This window comes from Mytilus galloprovincialis, chromosome 13 (assembly GCF_965363235.1).
Source record: "Mytilus galloprovincialis chromosome 13, xbMytGall1.hap1.1, whole genome shotgun sequence".
NCBI classification, from domain to species: domain Eukaryota; kingdom Metazoa; phylum Mollusca; class Bivalvia; order Mytilida; family Mytilidae; genus Mytilus; species Mytilus galloprovincialis.
This window is the reverse complement of record NC_134850.1, coordinates 45,083,212-45,097,529: the sequence shown is the minus strand read 5'-3', so window position 1 is coordinate 45,097,529 and position 14,318 is coordinate 45,083,212.

The window sequence follows — 14,318 nt, the reverse complement described above, 5'->3', positions numbered from 1 at the left end:
GTGAACCTTGCCTCGAAATTGTTTAATATCTCGTTAAATTGTTCACATTGTACGGAAAGAAAGGTACGGGAAGATAAATATTGACACGGAGATCGCAAATTTAGTTATTATGAGCATCTCCATAATTGTATCTCTGTGTATGGAACGAAAGAAATGGGTCATGTCAAAATGGAACTGGCCGGTTTCGTCAATGTATACAACCCGGTTTCGTCATAGATTTCAAAATGCATAACCCGGTTTGGTCAAATAAAAAAAAACATAATCGCATTACATTATAATTGATTATTTAACTTCAGCGTTCAAAAGGAGTTTTGTGGGTCGTTGGAAAACAAATTCGTTCACCGGACAACGGCTTATTATTTATATGAGTCTCAGATTCAAAAAAATAAAAAGCAAAAACTTGAATTCCTACTCTTATAGAACACAAATATTTTAATTTACTTTGCATTCCGAAATTTTTTAACAGCATATTGAGATTAAAGCTCTCTAAATATGCGTTTTCTATATGAGTTATGGGAAAATATGTTGAACATGTTTAAACTTGAAATTAAAGTTTACGGTCTTAAAAATCGAAACACACAATTGATATGTGATTTTCTCGCACAAAAGGATGGACAGTCACACCTTTATAAGTAATCTAATCATTCTATGTGTGTAATCTTTTCTACAATCGTTAAAAATAAATCTTCTTTTAGGATAAACGTTGATAATAAGACAACTGTATATGCATGCATAATCAACGTAGAAAATGAATGTAGGATTACAACTACCATGCATTAAAATATTTTTTTTTATCCCTTATTGTAACTATACTGTTATATATGTACAAATTAGTATAATAGTATAATAGTCTCAGGTCATCGACAAAATTCAATAATAATTATTTTGTTAACATTACTAAAAAAAAACGAGTCTGTATTGTCGCCGTTGTGTTATGATGATCATACACTGACGTTGGTCAATATATTTTGACAATATATACGGACAGACGGATTCAGTTTATTTCAAAGTGGACGTATTATTTAAAAATGTCTATCAACATGAAAAGTTCATACAAATTCCAAGCGACAACAACCCGACCATAGAGCAGAAAACAGCCGAAGGCCACAATGGGTCTTCAATGAAGCGAGAAACTCCCGCATCCGGTGGCGTCCTTTAGCTGGCCCCTTAATAAATATTTATACTAGTTCAGTGATAGTCGGGACTTCCTAGTAAACTGCGAATACATGTATATTTATTATATTTAAGGGATAATTTTAACTATGATACAAGTTTTGGTACACATCGCGCATTTACTATACAGGCTCTGTCATCGGACGAGTTAAGGTTTTCATCATTTTTTATTATTTGTACTTTTTGTTGTACTGTTTGTGTCAGCGACAACACTTTGACTCAGTCCATTCCCGAATCACACGCTTGTAATTCCATGGTTGTCTTTGGTTGCTTTATACCATATGCGTTTTGAACATAAAATAGGCAGGTAGTTTTCTTGTTTGAATTGTTTTACATTTATAATTTAGGGCCCTGTTATAGTTTGCTTTCATGCAGTTTGTGTGTTTTTCTCATTGTTTAAGGCATACGCTGACCTAAACTTGATTAATTCAACATAATTTTTGTGTCTAAAAGAAAGTTGTCTCATTGTCAATGTTTATGGGATAAGTGGTTACCGTCACTTCTTCTTAATAAGACCTAGATATAAATGACGGTCATGTTTTGCAAACCAACTTTTATTCACATTAAAAATACAAAACTGTCAGATATTGTTTTCGAAAGTTATCTTGAAGTTTCAATTTTATTTGAACTGTACAAAAAATGAATTTGAACTGTAAAAATAATGTGAAAAACATGCCTATGAAAATAAATGTGTCTACCAGAAACGGGGAGAAAGTTACAAATCTCACTGCTATGTTATGGATGCTTAAGTGTGAAAACTCGCTTTAGTGCGCAAGTAACACAGTATATATAGTACCAGAAAATCTGGCAGGACTGCATGCATGATTAATTTGTGCAGAACAGTATAGACTATAGTCGGTTTGGGACTGTTCGTCAATGATTGAATGCATAAATGTATTAATAATTGATAGTAAATATTGTAAACTAAGTGTATATAATATAGTATAGTAAATTAAAATTATGGCACAATCAAAACACATCCTTTTATTTTTCATCTTTACATACTACTATTATAAACAAAGAAAATATAATAATGTTACAAAATAATTAGATACCAGTGTTTGCTATTCAGTATTTATATTCCATTTAAAATTAGTTTGAAGTTAAGTAAAATAAGGGATACGCCTTTCATTAGGAAAATGTGTATTATCATAATTAACTATGTCCAAAAGTGCCCGTTTCAAATAGATTTTAACACGCCAAGTTTACTTTACAATAAATATATATTTAAATTCTCGAAAGACAATGTTCAGATCCGTGCCAAAATTTCTTTTCATAAATTGTTTGTTAAAAAAAAACAACAAAAAACCGGGTGATATATATAGACGAAACCGGGTGATTGTGTAGTAACAACATTGACGAAACCGGTTTATTTTAATTTGACATGACCCTTTTCTTTCGTTCCATACACAGAAATACAATTATTGAGATGCTCATAATAACTAAATTTGCAATCTACGGGTCAATATCTATCTTCCCGTACCTTTCTTTCCGTATAATGTGAACAATTTAACGAGAAATTAAACAATTTCGAGGCAAGGTTCACCCAATTCGTCATTTTGACATGCATTTTGACTTATTTCTCCGTTAATATAGAACGGTTGTAGAAAATATTGCATCTCACAATAGAAAATAGTTGTATATGTATATATATTTTTCGATATCATAAAAAAAATAAAAAAATAAGGAGAAACCTACCTTTCTTTTGTCTATTGGTGTTCCGTCATTGTGCCGGATGTTAGATACCATCGAGTCCGAGCAAATTTTGCCGGTGTGGTTTAGACACAGTGTATATGTAAACATAGAGGGAATTGTTGTTTTAACAATTATAGTTTATTTCTGAATTATAGTCATATTTTTTACCTTTTATTTTACCTGTAAAATTAAAAAAGAATATTTTATTCTGCTAATAAATCAGGGAAAATGTGCAAAAATTTTCTATATTTTATATAAATTTGGCAGGATAATGTATTTTATTAAAAAAAAATGTGTACTAAAATGAATAAATATTTCAATTTATCAACAAATATTTTTAATTATTGGTACATTCTGAAAAAAAGGTGAAAAGTAAAATAATGAAACTAAAGATTTAATAGAATAAATCTCATTTGAATATCTTTTAATTTATTCAACTTATGATTTTTTTTCATGTTCAATGCAATACGCTGTTTCAAAATTTAGTAAAATATAAAATTATCCAATTAAATTTAACAACTAGAATATAAATGCAACTGTTCAGTAGTCATTAATCAACAACACCAGTTACAACTTCAACCAGAAACACTATCTATTGACTATGAGTCAGCCACCAACAACGCAACACAGACAGTATGTCCAGGGGTAACCGTGAAAGGCTGCTTCTTCCACTTCACCCAGTGTATATGGCGAAAGGCACAGAAATATGGACTACAGTTCTATTATAAAGAAAATGAAGACATTACGACGAGCCGCAGTACTACTGGTACCTCTTGTTCCACCCCACCTTGTTGACGATGTTTGGCTAAACACTTTAGAAGACATTGGAGAAACTGAAAACATACCCGCTACAACTTCATTTACAGATTACGTGACAGGGTTTTTGGTTGAAAACTACCGCTTTCTATGGAACCACTATTACACAGAAGGACCCTGCACCATGCACAAATCACCTGGAAGGATGGCACAACAAACATAAGAAGCGACTCAAAAACGCTCAACCAAACATCTACGAGATCATTGAGCTACTGAAGAAGACATTAACATAATGCAACATTATCCAGTATGCAGCAGGAGGAACCAGCCCACCTTAAAGACGACCATACAGAGTAATAGACACCAGACTCATATACAAATACCAACAAGGACCCATCAACATGGTAGAATACTCTGACGCAACATCCCATCTTCTCCATTTGAACTGAACAATGAAGTGAATTATTGTTAATTGTGACTTTGTAAATATATCAAATGTTTTGTTACTTTTGATGTATATATAAAAGATTGTATTTCTCATCATTTTACATATAGTGCCTTATTACTTTTTTGTGCTTAATTGATTTCCTTATGCAATGCAACATTATCCAGTATGCAGCAGGAGGAACCAGCCCACCTTAAAGACGACCATACAGAGTAATAGACACCAGACTCATATACAAATACCAACAAGGACCCATCAACATGGTAGAATACTCTGACGCAACATCCCATCTTCTCCATTTGAACTGAACAATGAAGTGAATTATTGTTAATTGTGACTTTGTAAATATATCAAATGTTTTGTTACTTTTGATGTATATATAAAAGATTGTATTTCTCATCATTTTACATATAGTGCCCTTATTACTTTTTTGTGCTTAATTGATTTCCTTATGCAATGCATTTATAAAATTAATTAGTTTATTAAATAAAGTTTGCAATAAAAGAGAACTCAGTGTATAAATATATTTCTATCATGAAAATCATTCAGAAACTAATGAACATAAAGACAATTCTATAACTGAATATCATTTTTTAGTTACTTGCTGTATATGTATGTTGAATAAATTGATTGAATTGATATTTAATTTCTGTGAAAAAAATATTTGATTTTTTTAATTATTTTTCTATACAAAAAAAACAACCTGAATATCTAGAAAAACACTTACAAACTATATACCTAAGTTGGAACAGACTATACAATTGTATGCTCATTAAACCTTTTGTCTTTTTTGTTTTCTTAACTAATAGATAATTGGTAGAATTAAAAGTGGGAAAACCAGGAGTAAACCATGACAGGCTATTTCCATGAGTGTTTACTTAAGATTATCTTTTATAGAATTTTGTCAAATTAGTGATACATTGTTAATGTTCATGAAAAACTATTTAAAATGTTTATAAAACAATTAATTTGTGATTTACACTAATGAGCTTGGGTGTGTATAAAGTGAGGATTATGGCTTCCGTTGATGATCACATAAAAACTACTCAAACAGCGTCTTTAATCTTGTTATATTTTCTTTTGAGATAAAACATAATGAATAGAAATCAAAATGTTCTTAAATCTCTTGTATCCGAGAATAAACAATTTTGTCAGCTCTAACCAAACTGAATAACGAAACTATCAATTGGAAATTAAACTTAAACTTTACTACGTATCGTACATTGTTTTTTTTCTTAATCTGAAAAATGGCAAACATAGAAACACTGAATAACTTTTAGATTGTAATAGGGAGGACTAAATCGCACTTTATAAAACAATCACTTCGATTCAAGGTATAAGCACTGAAATAAGACATTATCATGATGCCGGATTTCTTGATTGACTTCATTTTTTTTACGTTTAGGGAATGTGTTTGTCAGCAAATGATTGGCCATCCAATGGGATCTTACTGTGCTCTTCTGGTTGCCAACTTTATTGTTCATTTATTCATGTGTTCATATATATAGTGCTGACTTCGTATTGGATATTCTTAGGATCTTGCATTACCTTTTAAATTCGCGTTCCCCAAAACAGATTATGTCCTCTCTATAAATAGTTTAAAATTAATTGACGATGTTGAACGCATCTGTCCAACCAAACAAAAAAGATGTTTTCAGCTTACCAATTAGAACTTTTAACTTTTAAGGAACAGCATTCCAGCAGCGCCTGTATATGGAGTATATACATGTATCTACCAGCTAAACCAATATACCAGAGCTTGCATGTCCTATAGCTATTTATTTCTTTATAGAGCGTTGCTTCTTAATAGGAAACTGTTATACTCGGAGTCATAAGTGGTGAAGTTGAAGTTGAAGTCGTCCAGTCAAAATTCTGCCCTCTTCTCCTCAATTTTATGTCGTTCACCGAATTAGAATTTTCAAGGATTTGCACATGAGTAGCATAACGGGTGCACATGTGGAGCAGGAACTGATTACTTTTCCGGGGCATCAGAGATAACTCCTTTTTGTTTAAAAAGGGCTTGAGTTCCTCTTACTCTTTACATTTCTATCCTCTTGACCGACATACCTGGCATTTTTGTTTCAAATAGTCATTCTCTGCTGTCTTTTTAGTAAACTAAATATGTGTAGTTTCATTCTTTAAGACAGCATACAATAATAACACACACATGTAAAGATTTTAACCACACACATGGAGAAATGACTTAATAAAACAAAAAACCATGTATACAAGACCGTACTTAAAACAATATTTGAAATACAAGCGAAATAATCTAGCCGGATTTATTTTTAACATATACTATACTTGAGCTCTAGCACACACATGGAGAACACATACCAAATTAAATTAAATATTGAATTATGGGAAATGACTTAATAAAAAAACCTATAAGGCCGTAATTATTAGACTGGCATAAATCTGCGCATGGCCAGAAAAAGAATTAAAACATTACATAGTTTAAGGCCTTATCTTTTTTAACGGACATATATTTGCGATTGACGTTACGATGGGGCATAGATTTGAGAAACGGACACAGATTTGAGGTTAACATATTTATTGTAGATAAACGTTGAACGATTATAAGAAAAGCATAGTCAGCTTTTAAAGGCAACGAGAGAACTCACGGCATAATTGATATACAGCAACAAACAACAACCAATGAATTACTGGCTCCTGACTTGGAACAGGCATTTACAGAATGTGGCGGGATTAAACTAGTCCAAATGCGTTAACCCTCCCCTTACCTTGGACTATGGTGTAACTACAACATAAGCGGACAACCATTTGATATTCTGGGGGGAGGGGGGGTCAGGAGGATTTGTTTTGGATCGGTTATTTAGTTTTGTAATCTAAGAGGACAGATTATCTATTTTCTGCACTATTGAAGTAAGATTTTTCATTTTCATTAAAGCAAGGGACTGATTATTTATTTTCACAACTATATCTATAATATTCGATCGTCATCCTCTGCAAAAATGAATCTTCTTTATTCCCAGCTGCATATACGTGTATTGCATACCTTAATAATATCAAAGTTTTGTTGTAACTAATCTCTTTCAAAAGTATTGTCAATCTTGTTTGCCGAGCGGAGCGAGGCAATTTTTTTTTTTAAAGAGTTTTGGAACTGCTGAAGGACCAAGAAGCTATAGAAAAAACGATGCAAAATCATGCTTTCTGGGTGTGTCCCAGACCCTTTCTTAATCTGAAAATGCAACTTCTAATTGAATAATATTTTGACAATATTTTGGTGTCAAAGCAAAATGTAAAGATTCAACATCAGAAGACCAATATGCATGATAAAACAAAAATGTAATGCACATATACATATAGTTAAGTCTGTGGTTGTTGTTTTTTTTTAACGCATGATCAAGCTAATAACAAAATCACTAAATCAAAAAATGAATGCAACACTAACAGAATGGCAATCCATGAACAAAAGGCAAATAAACAAGAAACATTGTTCCCGAAAAATCAGGGGCTACGTCTGAGGGAGAACATAACTTGCTTCTTGCAAGGCACTCACGGTGAACACAATATGATATGGAGACAAGCGTTTGGTTTTGAAATTCTCTTCATAAGGCATTTGCCTCAATGTAGTTACAGCCCTGTAATAAAAGTGAGTAAAGTATTCCTGAAACAATCTGTTTGGTGACATCCCATTAGTCCGACAACCATTATTCCGACAGCCCATTACTCCGACAGCCTATTATTCCGACAGCCCATTACTCCGACAGCCCGCTATTCCGACAGCCCAATACTCCGACAGCCCACTATTCCGACAGCCCATTACTCCGACAGCCCATTACTCCGACAATGCATCTGTCTTGTGTGTATTGGTAATTTTTCTTTAAAAAGACAAACTCTGTTCTCAATATTTGGGGTTGTCCGTTTTGATTCCTATTATTCTTTCCATGCGGGATAGTTGTCTCATTATATTGGAGTTGATACACATGCTAATTGCTACTGCTAAGTCCTTACATTCGACCCTCTTTCGTTTTACGTGTTTGGGTATTTATTTGTTTACATTTCGTCGTTTGTGTGTCAACTGTCAGTCTGTGATGTTCTAGTTCGCCTGGTGTTTTTTATGAATACGGTATCATGTTCGGGAATGTTAATCCACGAAATACTGAGACAACTACAAGTCACTTGCAAAAACGATAGATCAGACATAGCCTGAGAGATGACACTCAATATATTTGACCAGACTCAAGCTGGCAGCCACTTTCATCAGCCAATCAAGATAGCAGCCACTTTTTTTTCCAGCAGTCAATTTCGACGATATGTCTAAAAACCAAAAAACTGCGTGAGGCTCAAACGTTCCAAAAATCGCTAAATCTTAGTTAAATGCAATCTAACAGCGGAAATCGACAATTTCACGGTTTCTGCTAATTTCTAAAGCATTTCATTCCGTTTTAAATATGTATGTAAGCGGTCTGTCCTTTATTTGACATTCGATAATTGATATTCAATATCCAACCGACTGCTAGCCGTCGGTTCAATATTTAAATTTAGTTGAAAATCACTATTAAGCCTGAGGGAAAAGATACCATTTTATGACCCCTTCAAGCTGTCATAAATTTTCGTTGTCCTCGAATATAAACCCTGATACAAGTTGTATATTTGTCTTTATGTTATATAAATTTTTATCAATAAAACATTACAGAGGATTCAACAAAGATGTAATTTAATATATAAAATATGAAACAAAATCCAATTACTCCAGAAACATATAGAAATATACATAAATACTTATGGTAAGTCAAAAAAGAAAAGAAATTAATAGTGAACACCTACCAGAGACTGCTTAAATGACGGTGACCACCCTAAGACGACTTTGGACGTTTGTGGTGGCCAGACGAGCCCGGATCCCAGAAAAATATTTAAGTGGCAAATAGCTTGAATCAATACCTTTGAAATGAGCTAGGTCCGGTTCGGAACTTTGCCGTAGGGATATGTCGAGGAGTACCGAATGTGTGGTTGATATGGAAAATACGTAAATGGGCAACTTTGAACCTCTGTGGTGGCCAGACGGGCCCGGATCCCAGAAAAATATTTAAGTGGCAAATAGCTTGGATCAATACCTTTGAAATGAGCTAGGTCCGGTTCGGAACTTTGCCATAGGGATATGTCGAGGAGTACCGAATGTGTGGTTGATATAAAAAATACGTAAATGGGCAACTTTGAACCTCTGTGGTGGCCAGACGGGCCCGGATCCCAGAAAAATATTTAACAGGCAAATAGCTTGGATCAATACCTTTGAAATGACCTAGGTCCGGTTCGGAACTTTGCCATAGGGATATGTCGAGGAGTACCGAATGTGTGGTTGATATAAAAAATACGTAAATGGGCAACTTTGAACCTCTGTGGTGTCCAGACGGGCCCGGATCCTATTCCCCACTTAAATATTTTTCTGGGATCCGGGCCCGTCTGGCCACCACAGAGGTTCAAAGGTGCCCCTTAACGTAATTTTCCGTATTAACCATATGCATACATTCGGTACTTTTCAGCATATACTAACGGCAAAGTTCCAAACTGGACCTAGCTCATTTTAAAGGTATTGGCCCAAGCTATTCCCCACTTAAATATTTTTTTGGGATCCGGGCCTGTCTGGCCACCACAGAGGTTCAAAGTTGCCAATTTACGTATTTTCCATATCAACCACACATTCGGTACTCCTCGACATATCCCTACGGCAAAGTTCCGAACCGGACCTAGCTCATTTTAAAGGTATTGACCCAAGCTATTCCCCACTTAAATATTTTTCTGGGATCCGGGCCCGTCTGGCCACCACAGAGGTTCAAAGTTGCCCATTTACGTATTTTCCATATCAACCACACATTCGGTACTCCTCGACATATCCCTACGGCAAAGTTCCGAACCGGACCTAGCTCATTTTAAAGGTATTGACCCAAGCTATTCCCCACTTAAATATTTTTCTGGGATCCGGGCCCGTCTGGCCACCACAGAGGTTCAAAGGTGCCCCTTAACGTAATTTTCCGTATTAACCATATGCATACATTCGGTACTTTTCAGCATATACTAACGGCAAAGTTCCAAACTGGACCTAGCTCATTTTAAAGGTATTGGCCCAAGCTATTCCTCACTTAAATATTTTTCTGGGATCCGGGCCTGTCTGGCCACCACAGAGGTTCAAAGTTGCCAATTTACGTATTTTCCATATCAACCACACATTCGGTACTCCTCGACATATCCCTACGGCAAAGTTCCGAACCGGACCTAGGTCATTTCAAAGGTATTGATCCAAGCTATTTGCCAGTTAAATATTTTTCTGGGATCCGGGCCCGTCTGGCCACCACAGAGGTTCAAAGTTGCCCATTTACGTATTTTCCATATCAACCACACATTCGGTACTTCTCGACATATCCCTACGGCAAAGTTCCGAACCGGACCTAGCTCATTTTAAAGGTATTGACCCAAGCTATTCCCCACTTAAATATTTTTCTGGGATCCGGGCCCGTCTGGCCACCACAGAGGTTCAAAGGTGCCCCTTAACGTAATTTTCCGTATTAACCATATGCATACATTCGGTACTTTTCAGCATATACTAACGGCAAAGTTCCAAACTGGACCTAGCTCATTTTAAAGGTATTGGCCCAAGCTATTCCCCACTTAAATATTTTTTTGGGATCCGGGCCTGTCTGGCCACCACAGAGGTCCAAAGTCGTCATAGGGTGGTCACCGTCATTTAAGCAGTCTCTGGTAGGTGTTCACTATTAATTTCTTTTCTTTTTGTGGCTTTCCATAAGTATTTCTATGTATATTTCTATATGTTTCTGGAGTAATTGGATTTTGTTTCATATTTTATATATTAAAATACATCTTTGGTGAATCCTCTGTAATGTTTTATTGATAAAAATCTATATAACATAAAGACAAATATACAACTTGTATCAGGGTTTATATTCAAATTTATGACAGCTTGAAGGGGTCATAAAATGGTATCTTTTCCCTCAGGCTTTATAGTGATTTTCAACTAAATTTAAATATTGAACCGACGGTTAGCAGTCGGTTGGATATTGAATATCAATTATCGAATGTCAAATAAAGGACAGACCGCTTACATACATATTTAAAACGGAATGAAATGCTTTAGAAATTAGCAGAAACCGTGAAATTGTCGATTTCCGCTGTTAGATTGCATTTAACTAAGATTTAGCGATTTTTGGAACGTTTGAGCCTCACGCAGTTTTTTGGTTTTTAGACATATCGTCAAAATTGGCTGCTGGAAAATAGTGGCTGCTATCTTGATTGGCCGATGAAAGTGGCTGCCAGCTTGAGTCTGGTTATATATTTGTAGGGATACCAATTTTATATCCCAAGCTTATTTCAAAATCTAGGAAAAATATCCCTCCTTTAAAATGGGTGGGAGAGGAGCAGGACTTATGATTTACAACAAAACTTATTACGAAAAACAAGTATGACGGACATGAACATTTCGGCAACTTCTATTTAAATATTCATGAGGAAAAGTGGTATTCAGGGACTGTATATGACAAAGAAACAAACAGTCAACTCAAAATGACTGCTTTTAAAAATAGAACGAGTGCAATATAAAAGCCAATAACAGCTAGTAAAAAATCTAAGACAATGTGTGAAATTCTTGTCACGCTAGTGTCTTTGTCAAATTATCTAGTTGTAAAAACTTAGTACAGTATGTGTTTTGTGGCATACTTGACACTTATTTTTCATTATGTTTCAAGGAGAAAAATATTTAGATATCATTGATTTTAAGAAAGGTAGTTCATATGTTAATTAAGAATCGGTGCTCACCCATTACATTAGGAATAGAAAATGCCAGATACTAAAAAAATCGTATTGTACAGCTGATAGGTTTAGGATGAGCGTCATTTTTCAATCGAATGCTCCCTTCATAATAATTTGAGTGAGGAACTCTTTCAGCATATTTCTAGCTCTTGTCAGAACTTTAAAAAGTTAGATAAACATGATTAATCTTCGATGTTAACACAAGAAAACTTAACTTTTATTGGACAAATTATGATTTTATTATTAGTTCATTTGAATTATGTAGTACAGGTCTTGATACTGACTGTTGTTTCATATCAATTTGTTAGTTCTTTTTTTTCCTATTTTGTTTTGGCTCATATTGTGACTGAGGCTTATGGTGAAATAAATATAACTAGTATAAATTAGCATTGTCATGTCTTAATGTTGACCCAATCATTATACCGCCGCTTCGAAAAAGTGGGGAATATACTGTGTTACCTCTGTCTGACCGTCCGTCCATCCGTCAGTTCGTCCGTCCGCCCCGTGAATATTTTCGTTGCTTCTTTTTCATGAAAAAACATTACAAGGTCTTTAGGATTTCTGAAATTTGGTGTCAGGGTTTATTGAAGTCGGGTTTATCTCGCGTGATGCATTTTCATATTCTTAACTCAACAACTTTCAGATCTGTTTACCGGACACTTTTTACATGAGAGCTAAGTTGAACATTTTCGTCCTATTTTTCTCAGAAACTACAATACAATGATTTCTGAAATTTGGTTTCAAGGTTTATATAAGTCAGTTATACTGTGTGATGCTTTTTTAGATTCACATCTCAACAATTTCCTGTTTACCGAAATATTTGGGCGGGGGTATCACCAGTAGCTCGCACCATTACTGGTTGGTCATGATTTGTATGCTCTTTATAGACTGTGTTATTATGGAAAATAAAATATTCTTTTCTGTTCTATTCTATATACATATTTCGAATTGAATATATAGAAAGTATTCGAACTACCTTAGTCTTATGTAATATATACGGAGTTATTTCTTAAAATATGCTATTACATAAACGTAATAATACAGACAGACAAAAATATTTTACCCTGATACTTGACTTGATAAGTGTCGGACTTATGGGTTGTCGGAGTATTGGGCTGTCGGAGCAATGGGTTGTCGGACTGTTGGGTTGTCGGACTAATGGGTTGTCGGACCAATGGGCTGTCGGACTAATGGGCTGTCGGAATAATGGCGTGTAACCACAATATACCTCAACTTAAATGAAACCAATTTTCAGATTTTTCAAGAAATTTAAATAACATTTATACTTTTATTATTAAAAGATTTGGGAAATTTTTCCCGATTTTTTCTTTTTTGGAATAAAGATGAATTTATAACAATCTGGGGCCATCTGATACTTTCAATTAGACCAGTGCTGAGTTAATTATTTTCAATACATTGCAAGTCAGGTAATTTATTTCCAAACTACCACAGAACACCCCCCCCCCCCCCCCCCCCCCGAATATCAAATGGTCGTCCCCTAAGAACAAGTTGCAAATGCAAAAAAACACAGAATAGACGTGACAGGATACAATACGGTCTTCCAGTTGGTTCCAGTGTAGGATACTCTTGACGAAGAAAGAGTTCTTATATGGATCGGTGTTGCTAGGAATAGTTTCTAGTGCCTTAGAATTGTTCTTCACTGAATTTTTCACTATATTGGCACTTACAAAATTGTCAAATGTTTTGGGTTTGATTTTCCTCTTAGGTTTACTTTTTACAAGAAAATCGTCGGGATTAATAGCTGGGACCAACCCCTCAACCACTTTGTACAGAAATACCACCCGTTGACTTGTTCTTCTCGTTTGTAGATTGTCTAGTTCTAACTCGGCTAGCATTTTGGTGTCTGACCCCTCTTCTCTAGTCCTATAGTCGCCTGTAGTGAATCTAGCTGCTCTGCGTTGTATTCTTTCTAATTGATTTATATCATGTTGTGTATATGGGTCCCATATTATGGCACCATATTCCATAGTTGATCGTACTAATGATATATATGCGGTCTTTTTGCAATCTTTTGGGCAGAAGCGTAGATTTCTCCTCAGAAAGCCGAGTGTCGAATTGGCTTTCTTGGCTACATTTGAGATGTGCGTGGTCCATTTTAGGTCTTCTGATATTTGTAATCCTAGATATGGGTTGTGTTGGACTTGTTGTAGTACATGTCCGTCTAGGCTGTACATCTTCTGGCTTTTGTTCTTGATGCTAAGTATATAGCAATTCTTTGCATTGAAGCACACTTAAATAAACAGTTACACATGCGAGGACTTAAGTAAGCTAATTCATGTATATACTTATATCCATATAAGGTAGACCAGTGTTCCTGACCTGTTAAATTGGTCAGTACGTAAAAGATACAAAATACTTAAAAATCAACTTAAAATTGTAACAGAAACTCCTTGAGGATCCAGGATGTGATATGGTTGATATAATCTATGACGATAACAGAGAA